Source organism: Hyalella azteca, unplaced genomic scaffold, assembly GCF_000764305.2.
Source record: "Hyalella azteca isolate HAZT.00-mixed unplaced genomic scaffold, Hazt_2.0.2 contig16248, whole genome shotgun sequence".
In the NCBI taxonomy this organism is placed as follows: Eukaryota; Metazoa; Arthropoda; class Malacostraca; order Amphipoda; family Hyalellidae; genus Hyalella; species Hyalella azteca.
This window is the reverse complement of record NW_025946074.1, coordinates 535,105-545,103: the sequence shown is the minus strand read 5'-3', so window position 1 is coordinate 545,103 and position 9,999 is coordinate 535,105.

Here is a 9,999-nt window from a genome sequence, read left to right as displayed (position 1 = left end):
ATAGTGAAAATTTGAGCGCTCAGATTTTTAACATAAGTTTAAGAAGTTTTTCAAGATAACAATTTGCAAGTAGGGTAAAGTAAAGAAGTAAAAGTAAAACATTTAACCTCGAATAGATTTCACTCGAAAAACGGCCGAATCTCATTAAAAAAGAACCGTGAAAAATAGTGAACACTACCAATCTCAGGAAAATAAATATGAATAGTATAAAGTTTATGTGTATCACAGCCGAAATTAAAGCACGAAATTATTTTTAAATAGTTAAGCTCATTTCATAGTCGAGTAACTTAAAAATGTCAGTAAGGACAAGTAGAAGCTAACCAGGCAAAGCTCGTAAGCCAATAGGTTGCCTGAAGAATGAATTTTTTTCAAAAGAACTTCTTAGGAAGGATTCTTTCGTAACGAAGCTCTGTCCGAGCTAAGGTGAGTGGACTGGTAGCCGAAGTGAAAAGATTGTGGCCAGAGACAAGAAGTAGGAGCAGGTGAACAGACCGAAAAACAGAATGAGAAGAGGGGACGAATGAACGAGAAAGAATAAGTATCTTGATAAATAAGCGCACCGTACACCAGCAGAGGCAAGTTATATATATACAGCCGCGTGGAATAAGGGTGGAATTAAAAGAGCCTCCGTAGCCGGACGGTCATCTAATCAACATAAGAGGCTTCGCTCATTTTTGCTAGGTTCCAACGGCCCTCCAACTTCATTATTTGTTTTCCACGAAGGAATTTTTCGGAAGCGTGACGGAAACAAAATGTCGTAAACTTGCAGCTTCACAGACACTGCAAGGGAAGATTTTAAGTCAAATTTAGAATGGATTATCAGAGGCCGATCGTCGGCCACTCGGTTAATCGAAAAAAAAAACAGTACAGGTTTTGTATAAAGAAGAATAGCCAACTGGAGCAGCGGCTACACGAACTTGCCTCTGGATTAATTAGCGTAGACAGGAGGCTACAGCACAGGCTATGCTAAGACCGAACTGTCAGGAGATAAGCTTCGGTGCGTCGTAAGGCAGTCGGAGTTCTCCCTAACAATTTGGGAATTCGACCATGAAGCTAGAACGCTATTAACAAATGCTTCACTGTAATGCAGCGATCAAACCCTCAAAATCGAATTCAATTTAAGAATAAACCAAATTAATACCCTACGAGGTTTAGTTTCAATTCAATCTGAAATTTACTTTTATTTAGAACTGAAATAATTAACGACAAAACACTCGAAAGCACAATGGACTTGAAATGATAATCGGCCGTCCAGTATTTTCACACGGCGTACGAAAATTTGACTTGCGCACAAAAAATCCAGCGAACAACAATTAAAATTAATTTCTAATTATTTCATTTTGACATTTTCTCGCTAAGTTTAGGAAAACTCATGTCTATTCCGTCATTAAATAATCCCTTAAATAAAATAACTAAACATTACTGCTGCTCCCACTGCCTGATGACTAGGAAGCTCGGGAAAGCGACGGCATTGCTTAGAATCTCAATTGGATTGGAATTTTTTGCGCATCGAAATGACATTCCGCTCCGAGATTTAATTTGTTCTCGTGTGCGATAACACGATAACGGCACGACATTCCTGGCATTCGAGAATAAATTGAGAGAAGTGATATTTTTTTAGGGGATGCAAGTCAAAAACAAAGATCCGTTTTCCTGTGCGTTAAGAAATAAAACATTCCAAGCTTAAAGGAAAAATTCGTCCCCCAGAAAAATTAACATTTAGTCTCAGGTCACGCGCTACAGGAAACGTTTTCTTACAGTAACAGTAACTAGAAATAACTAGCGCGCAATATTGGGATAAAGAAATACGTAAAAGCATTATAACCATCACAACAACAAGTCCCGACAGCTGTCGAGCGAGTTGCTAACTTCTCAATTTCGTGCTAGCGTTTCTTCAGGTGATTGTTTCAGGCATGAAAAGGTAAATACGATACCTCACTCCTCGTTGAACTTCAAACTATTATTTCAAGATCCATGACCATCCACAGTTTGGAATAGCCCTTGCTAACATCGACGCAGATTGCAGGTCGAGTTACAAATCGAAAGGTTATTCTTAAGCCGGTTTTTAAAAGCGAGTGAGGGGTGTGAAATGTCGAAAAAACAATGAAAAGGGAGAGAGATATGGTTGCCGACATGGGGTGTTTGCCGCGTGCATTAGCTGTGACTGCAGAGGTGGGATCAGTTCGAGAGAGCACTCCGATCTCACTGCGACAACGGTACAGAGTTCTCTTACTTAACAGAGCTGAGGGTCGCTGCTTGCCAGCTGTACTTCGGATAATGGATCTAATGCCACCCATTCCAGCGTCCTCACGTTCCAGCGCTGATGGTAAAGCTGTCCCTTGTTGACCGCTGAGTTCTATGCTAACAAACCCCCACGTTATCCTCTGACCGGTCACAGCTTTCCATAAGGAATCGAGCACTGCGCTGTTAGCCTCTATGACCGGCGTCAGCTTTGCCATGAGGCTCGCTCGTCTATTGTTCATTTTCGGAATAATGTCACTAAATTTAGTAGTCCGCGAAAAGTCCCCTCAATTTATACAGGTTGTTCAAAAATGTTCTAATGTTCCAAAAATGTTCGTGTCTGATAATATAATATTAATAACTCGGCATAAGGCTTAGAACAACATGACATCATGTACTGAAATTTACTGCAACTTTGCATTTACGCTTTTAGGCCGTTCTAAATTTGAGGAAAGCGTTGCCGAACAAGATCCTGTATACACTTCACTAGATCAAAGAATCGTGTTCGTCAACCCGAGTGTTACAGACTAAAGTCAGCTCGCTTTACCAAGAAGCAAAAAATAAACTTCGTGGGATACGCCAGTCCTATTTAACCCTCGTCTACTACTTGACTCCTTAATTTCGTGATTGATCCTACCTGGCAACAACAAAAAGTAACGACGCGTGAAACTATTCGGCTACATGCAATTTACTGAAGGCCTTTGATCGTGTCTAAATAGGTGGCCTGACTCAAACGTGAATAAATGTGACACTGAAATAACCCTGAAACTTAAATTACAATATCTTTGATGCTTATCAATGACGAATCGGGTTAAATCTTTCTTTAATCGTTACTATTCAGTAAAAACGTCGTTCTCAAATGCCATACGGTATTTATGATACTCACAATTCGAAAGCCAAACATTTCTTCGTACACATTTTCCCAGCTGAGGAGTGTTTTCTCAAATAAATTGTATTTATACTGGTATTCTTGGAGGAAGTAATCTTAAAGTTTTGCTCCTCAGAGATGGCGATGTCTGGTTCAGTTTGCCTTGGTGGTTTCTACGAGGGTGCACACACCAGAGCGCCGGAGAAAGCAAAGCTCTCTAAGGAAAGCTGGACTGCTGAACTGGAAATAAGACTAACTCGTACGTAGTTACCTTTTTAAAATAGAAAATTTGAGTAGCAATACTTTGTGTAATAAAACAGAAATATATCGTACATTTTTTCATAAGTGAAAATTACGTTAAAAAACTATAAGGAAAGCTGGACTGCTGCACTGGAAATAAGACTAACTCGTACGTTGTTATCTTTTTAAAATAGAAAATTTGAGTAGCAATTAATACTTTGTGCACTAAAACATATATACAGCATAGGTGCATTTTTTTATAAGAGCAAGTTACGTTGAAAGAGCTTTACAAAAATAAAGAAAGTTAACTGAGATGCGAGTTCTTTCAGAAGCGTTGTAATTTTTACTTGAAACTATGGTAATTCAATTCCGGTTAACTGTGCAGAAAAGTAACGGGACTACCCAAAAAAGACATCATGTCTTATATGCATTCTATCAAACAAATGTGACCCTCATCAAAATGTCATGGCGGGATTTATCCATAAGTTTCAAAGGTAAATTAACACGAAATCTGTTACTGTTGACATATAAACAAACAATTAATAGAATTGCATCAAATCAACAGAGAGCAGATTGCGTTATTTGAGGCTCGTTGATCAGCGATCGAGTTTTTTCACTCAGGCTTTAATGTTTAATTTGAGCTCGAAATATTTACTTTAGGCCTTCATTTTCTAGTCATGGCCTTAGCTACCTACGTAATTTAAACCTGTTCTTACTTAATTCAGGACTCGTTAGCATTATATATTCAAATCTTAGCCCAAGCTACGACATTTAGACAAATTACCGTATCATGAATAATCTAAAACGCTTCAATACGACCAATAATGACAGGACTCTGATTGCACAATGTAATCTCAAATCTCAATATTCACAACATTATATATAATTCGACCTGTCAGTAAAACACCGCTCTTCATTACACTGCTAACATTAAACACAATATTTGGGCAAGGCATTAGGATGCGCCAATCAAGAAAGCAATTGAAAATATCAACCGAACGGGAGCACAATTAGGAAAATGACCTAATAGTCAGCCAATCAAATAACGTCGGCCGACCAAATTATGACTTCGGCGGCGGCTCAATTTGTCGGCCAGCAAGGAAATAAAACTCAGCTCAGAATTTAACAACTCAACCAGACTCTGTTGTGGCGATAATCGAACCGACAATTGCATTGTGTGGCGGAGACTGGGGAGGGGGAGTGCGCAGGGCCTGGATGCTAGAGAGGAGTGCGAGAAAATGCAGATGTAGGGAGAGTGTTTACAAGAAAACGGAGCAGGAGGAATGCAAAAGAGCAGGGTATGGAGAAATAACAAAGAGTAGGAAATGGGGATATGAGAGTAACGAATAAAAGGATTTGAGATAGGGAGAGTATAAACGAGATGAAAGCCAAAGAACATGGAAATATGAGGGAACGGGGTTTAAATGAGTAAATGAGTAGAGAGAAAGCTCAGATAAAAAAGTATTGATGGAGCAAAAATGGAGAGACAACAAAAAGATGATAATTAAGGTGAAGAGTGCTACACATGCTCGGCTCTGAACGCGTCAATAAAACAGGATAATGGAGATATTTAGCGAAATATAGTAACCAAAAGGGAGAACTTGACGTGTGACGTGCCATACAAATAAGGTAAGCTAAGAAGAAGCGTTTAGGCAATCTGTGTAACCGATATGAAAAAAATGAATAGGTTGTTATAATGTTAAAATTTCTCTAACTTTTAACTATTTCTCTTTAACTAAGTCGAACTGCATAACCTAACCTAAAATTAGAAAATCTAACTTTTAACTTTCCTAGGGAAGGGAAAGGTAAATTTCATGAGAATTTTAAAATGGGAAAGATACTTGGTAAAACTCTCATATTCGGTGTGCGTATAAAATATTTGTTAATTCGGTAAATACTTTACTATATCAATAAAATTATAAATAAAACCCAGTTTTCGGTCTTCAAAAAAACTTATCCAAATGAACATACATAATAACTATAGCATTATTACATTAATACAAATCTATTAAATTTTATTTTCCCCAGTCCACATTAAACTATAGAGTGAGACATAAAAAACGACAAAATTTATAATTAGAGTTGAACGGGATCTCACCAAAATAATCCTAAAATAATTGTAAAACAGAGTTTACAATTTTAAATTTATTAATTTAAAAATGGAGAGCATCTAACAACACGGTCTCCTCGTCTCAGCTTGGTCGTACGAGGCAACATTTCACTCCCCTGACGCGGGGTCAATGTAATTAGAAGCTTGCAGCGATGATGAAGAAAGCTTTTCAAAAACACGACTTGAGCGTCCAAAATAAGGGCCAGCGACCTACGAGAACAATGAGAGCTCTTGAAAAGTATGACGGCGCCGCATATAAAGCTCGATCATCTATTCTATTTCACGACACTGAAATAGCTCTCACTAAATAAGATTACCTGCGCAGCTGTAAAAAGCTGCGGATATCTTAATTAAATTACTGAATAATTTAATCTGAATGTAAAGTAATTTCGGTACTACGCAGTATAAAGTATAATGTTCAAAGTTTGTGAACTTAATTAGCGAATAAAATTGTGATTATTAGAAAATGAACGTTAGCATCAGAAGACCACATTGAGCTACTATATACAGTTGCTTCTGAAGTTTTGGACGTCAAAATGTTTGAAAAGCTAAATCGTCCTTCGTGATGCCCAGAAATAGAGTTCACACATTTAGAAGATCAGACAGGAAAGTCGCAGTTCATGAGAATTGTAGAGCTGTGTAAATTACTTAACAATGTACTGACAAGTATTGACGCTACAACGTACGGAACAGTGTAAGACAAATATTGACGCTACAACGCACGGAACAATGTAAGACAAATATTGACGCTACAACGTACGGAACAATGTAAGACAAATATTGACGCTACAACATACGGAACAATGTAAGACAAATATTGACGCTACAACGCACGGAACAACGTACTGACAAGTATTGACGTTACAACGTACGGAAAAATGAACAGAAGAATATTGCCGCTACGAGTTACGAAATAGTTCGGCGCAACACTTTTAATAATTAACATTGGAAACTAGCTATCAATATCTTATTGAACGTAATTCAGTCTTTCATTCATACAATTCATCCGTGAATATTGTTTATGATTGCATTTGATGGCCTCAAGCATCATGAAAATCTCCAACTGATTTCTAGCAATGAAGCGAATACAGTGTAAAATAAACAGTGCAATTTACATACTTGCATCTCTTGATTGCTAAGAATTTTGGACACCAAATTACTCGTTTGGAGCATCAACTTAACATGAAAAATCAGAGACATAAATACATGTATCATTAAGAAATAACGCTGATGGCAACAAATGATCAGATCAAGAAGAGCACATAAATAACCGAACACTAATCAGGATTCAATTAATGCGATACGATGTTTCTGTACGATAATCTCCCTGAGCAAACTCTCCCAATTAAATGAAGACCTTCCGATTCGTACTCATTATGAAAGAAACATTAATTCAATCCCAGAATGCCGGAATAAATTAAGCAATCGAAATAAAACTGCCGAGAAAGGTCTCCAGTAATTTTTGTTCAAATTTATTTTATTTAATTATGAATGTGAATCTTCTGGATGCAAATGTATGAACTTTTACACGCGTGGAACCTGATACATTTACAGAAAGAAGTTTCTGTAACTACTTCGCTAACGTTACTTCATGTAATCAGTTCTTATTTTAATTAAAATCGTACAAACTTCATGAAGATCATAGTTTATTATTTTAGCTACCGATACGTTAACTGTCGTTAATTTTACTCCTACCAATTAAAGGGTCTGACAACGAGATCAGACAAAAAAGTGAAAGAACTTGGAAAATTTGAAGACATTGCACTGATCACACGCAAGTCTCTAAATTGAAAAATCTCCAAGTTAAAAAACTTTAAATTTAAGATATCTATATTAAAAAATCCCCAGATTAAATAATCTCTAAATTAAAAATTTTTTAAATTGAAAAATCTCTAAATCAAAGAATTTTCAAATTAAAAATCTCTAAATAAAAAAATCTCTAAATTAAAGCATTTAAGGAGCGTTCCTCACAGTGGTGGCGAGGGAAGAAGGAACAAACTTTCGTCGTCCTCAGTCACCCTTCTTGCTCCTTTCGATAATTTGTTGTTGTGAGTAAAAATAGCGGGGAAACCTTCACAACGCCAGCAATTCTGGCGGGAAATTAAAAGGGTGAACGCGGGAGAGGAATTTGGAGAAAGGGAGGCCGTTTCCTAAAGGAGAGAACAAAAACGAACTTTTCGGATGACAAATTATAGCCCGTCACGCATGCTGAAGCAGACAGTAATTCTCGTTAGTTTTGAAAGGCGGCAAATCAAAAGTCATCAGAAGTCCAGTCGGCACCAAGCAATTAGCGAGCACCAGACGCGAAGGTTAAAGCGAATGTAGCATTATAGCGCCGCTGGTCAAAAAAAATTCGGGTTGAGTGAGCAAAGCGGCCACGATTCTTTCCTCAAATAAACTCCAGCAATTGACTTCTTTTACTAAGAAACAAAAGTCATGAAAAACTTGAATTTGAAAAGCTCAACCCCAAAAACTCGAACAATACAAATGAACGGCCTACACAGGAAAAAGGAAATTACATCCAGGAAAGTCACAAGAGCGGGGCACCCATTGCTCGACGTATATAAAAAACTTGCAAAAAAATATATTATATATTACGTGCACTCAAAACGAATGCGTTTCCAATATTTACTTCCGCAGATAATTCCTGACTGAAATGCCAGAGAGAAAAAAAGTACAGGAAGCCTTCTTCCAGCCATTTTGTTTAAATACTGGATCGGGGGCAAAAATTCAAATAACATCTTAATTCTTTCGTAAAAAATTATGCATTTTGCATAATTTTGTAAAAAATTATGCATTTTGCATAATTTTGTAAAAAATTATGCATTTTATTATTCGTAATTCTCGCATGTTTCTTAAAATTAGAAAAACTGGCAGCCGAGCAGAGGACAATTAATTATTCGGACGATCGACTCAAGGTTATTTTACTTGGAATTGAATCACGAGTGGGAAAAATACTTTTCAAGAATCCTGCTTACGACAGGGCATGACAATATCCTGCACTCGAGTCTTTGAGCCTGTCCAACATAAGTTAAAAACTTGTTAGTATTCAATATCCTAAACGCAAATACGTGTGCTAATCAACAGGGAAAAGACAGTTTCGGTCACTGCAAGTACAGAAACTTACAATACTAGTCTCGGGAAGACCAGCAGACTTAATAGACAACGAGCCTTTGACACCTTTGCAATGTTCATTTTTTTAGATTTAAAAACATTCAGTTTACGATTCATTTTCCAGTTTAGGCATTGACGTTTTCACTAAATGTCTGGAGACAAGAAGCGAAATTGAAGGAACTAATTTTCCTTAATTAATATTAATAATACTTGATAATAATATTTATTTATAAGTCCGGAACTCCCGCAATAACAGCTCAGGGAGCGAGCACGCCCAGCCGTAATGGGGGGCTGTACTCCATAGAGTGCATGTACACTAAATAAATAAATGATAAATAAATAAAATAATAGGGCGAAATATGCAAAGTGATAATTTTTATATACAAAATATTTCATGATCAAAATAATAATAATAGCGGTTACGGCGTTTATTAGGCCGTAGGCCTGTCGCCGATTCTTAATATCGCGGGACACTCACAAGAGACCGCGGACCGGACACAAGGGCAAAAAGTACATCGCTATTTGGACAAAGTTCAACTCATTTCTTTGTGTGTTTCTGCTACATGGGATGCGTGTAGACGTCAAGAATAAAGTGCCCACTGGGGGAGAGGACGCTGGATTCGAATAACACATTTCCGGCAGCACTTGTTATTTCTTTGTTATAAACTATCAAGAAAACCATTTTCTACGGCACTTTCGATATTTTTTCTTTCGCAATATTAATGCTAAAGAGCTGAAGTAAATAAACATATAACAATGAAATGTCTAATTTGAAATTAAGGTACCCAAATAAATACTTGAATAGTGAAAAAATTGAATTTTCGGTCTATTTCTCATTACAAGGACTTGGTGAACAATGGGACGCTCCAGACCCCATGGCCGGGTGGGGATGAGTTTAAAGGTAGACTCGGAAAAATTGAGACTTTGTGCAAATTTCGATGCACTTCTTGTCCATGTATGGGTTATCCTGACAAAGTTTTTCCGGCAAAATGACGCATCAGTGCTCTAAAAAGAAAATTTGTTACAATTTGAACAGTACAACCCATCCACCTTTTCTGAGTATATCTTGATCGTGAGGATAATATGTTCTGAATTCTAAGTTAGACTGGAAGCAAGGCAGAAGCTACCGTTAAAAATTAGAAAGCGTCTCCATACTTAAATTTAATTGGAATTTCCGAATTCGATCGCAGAAAAAAAAAATAAATTACAAATTTTCTCTTCAAATTGTCAAACGATTTGTTTCGAGTTTCTGTCAAGTGAATTATCCAGAAATTAAGTGCAGTTAGTTATCGGCTTTAGTTAAATACGTTTGAGATTATAAATAACATATATTCGTTCTAAATTTGTCACACTTTCGCAAGCTCCCAACTTCCAATCCACTACAAATTTTCCAGTTCAAGTGATATACACGAATTCAATAATCATA